General features: G+C 51.2%; 1 protein-coding gene across 1 annotated transcript in view; it reads left to right on the top strand.

The window, feature by feature from the left end:
- Positions 1 to 2,057, top strand: part of LOC122149921 — a 160,166-nt gene that overhangs the window by 114,137 nt on the left and 43,972 nt on the right.

Raw genomic sequence — 2,057 nt, 5'->3', positions numbered from 1 at the left:
ACAGCCTGGCAATATGGTTCAGAAAGGTCACAGCCATTGAAAGCACTGTGGGGTGATTCTACTCTGCACACGCGGGCCCCCCATGAATTGGAGTCATGTGCATGGTGGCCGGTGTGTTGTGTTGGCTGTGGAATAATGTTCTGAGCACAGGAAGGGAAAGAGGGTATCGCTCTCAGACAAGAGGGGACGCTCCTCAGTCAGGAAACACAGCCTTGATCTCAGACAGGCTTTCTGGTGATTGCAGGGAGAAGCCGTATCTCACAGGAAGGAGAACTCTGAGTCACTGGGAGGCAGACCTGCCCCCGTCCTTGTCTGAGGAGTGAGGACCCTCTCCCTGTGTCCCTTTGTCCTCCCAACTGAGCTGCCCAGTCTAGGACGGGGCCTTCTCTAGTCAGAACCCTGAGCACAGACTGGCATCCACGGGCACCCTGTCAGTATTTATCACGTGGACAGGAAGTGGCCACGAGAGGTAGTACGGCATCATGGGAGAGAGCAGCCAGGCCATGACCTTTGTGTGAGGACAGGAGCGTGCTGGTCTGTGCTTACAGTACGGCAGCCATGTGTGGCCATTGAATGCTTGGAATGTGGCCCCTGCCCGAGGCACTAGATTTCTACCTTAATTCAAATTAAAGCTGGCACTTGTGCCTAGTGACTACTTACGTTAGGATCTGCAAGAAGCAGAACCAGTAAGTGGTATGTGTGCACGTACATATACCATATACCCCACAACTGATGACCGGTGAGTGGTGTGTGTGCACGTACATATACCCACAACTGATGACCACTGAGTGGTATGTGTGCACGTACATATACCCAGACACACACCCCACAACTGATGACCGGTGTGTGGTATGTGTGCACGTACATATACCCCACAACTGATGACCAGTGAGTGGTGTGTGTGCACGTACATATACCCACAACTTATGACCGCTGAGTGGTATGTGTGCACGTACATATACCCGGACACACACCCCGCAACTGATGACCGGTGAGTGGTATGTGTGCACGTACATACACCCAGACACACACCCCACAACTGATGACCGATGAGTGGTATGTGTGCACGTACACATACCCCACAACTGATGACTGGTGAGTGGTATGTGTGCACGTACATATACCCCACAACTGTTGACCGGTGAGTGGTATGTGTGCACGTACATATACCCCACAACTGATGACTGGTGAGTGGTATGTGTGCATGTACATATACCCCACAACTGATGACCGATGAGTGGTGTGTGTGCACGTACATATATCCACAACTGATGACCGGTGAGTGGTATGTGTGCATGTACATACACACCCCGCAACTGATGACCAATGAGTGGTATGTGTGCATGTACATATACCCCACAACTGATGACTGGTGAGTGGTGTGTGTGCACGTACATACACCCAGACACACACCCCGCAACTGATGACCGGTGATTGGTATGTGTGCACGTACATATACCCCGCAACTGATGACCAATGAGTGGTATGTGTACACATACACACACCCAGACACACACCCCACAACTGATGACCGGTGAGTGGTGTGTGTGCAAGTACATATACCCAGACACACACCCCACAACTGATGGCCAGTGAGTGGTGTGTGTGCACGTACATATACCCACAACTGATGACCGGTGAGTAGTATGTGTGCACGTACATACACCCAGACACACACCCTGCAACTGATGACCAGTGAGTGGTGTGTGTGCACGTACATATACCCCACAACTGATGACTGGTGAGTGGTATATGTGCACATACATATACCCACAACTGATGACCAGTGAGTGGTATGTGTGCACGTACATACACCCAGACACACACCCCACAACTGATGACTGGTGAGTGACTTCCACCTCATGGCAGCCTCGCGTGTGTCAGAGTTGAACTGCTCCCTGAGATTTTCAATGGCTGATTCATAAGTAGATCACCAGGCCTCTCTCCCAAGGCCCTTTGGGGTTGACTCAAACCTGCAACCTTTCGGTGAGCAGCTGTTCTGGTTCCCTGGTGCTGTTCTGACAAGAATATACCACAAATGGGATGGCCTTAACAAA

Source organism: Orycteropus afer, unplaced genomic scaffold (genome assembly GCF_000298275.1).
Source record: "Orycteropus afer afer isolate SDZICR_OR568_19922 unplaced genomic scaffold, OryAfe1.0 scaffold00061, whole genome shotgun sequence".
Lineage (NCBI taxonomy): Eukaryota > Metazoa > Chordata > Mammalia > Tubulidentata > Orycteropodidae > Orycteropus > Orycteropus afer.
The sequence above is the reverse complement of the archived record's forward strand: the minus strand, read 5'-3'. Positions and strand labels throughout refer to the sequence as shown.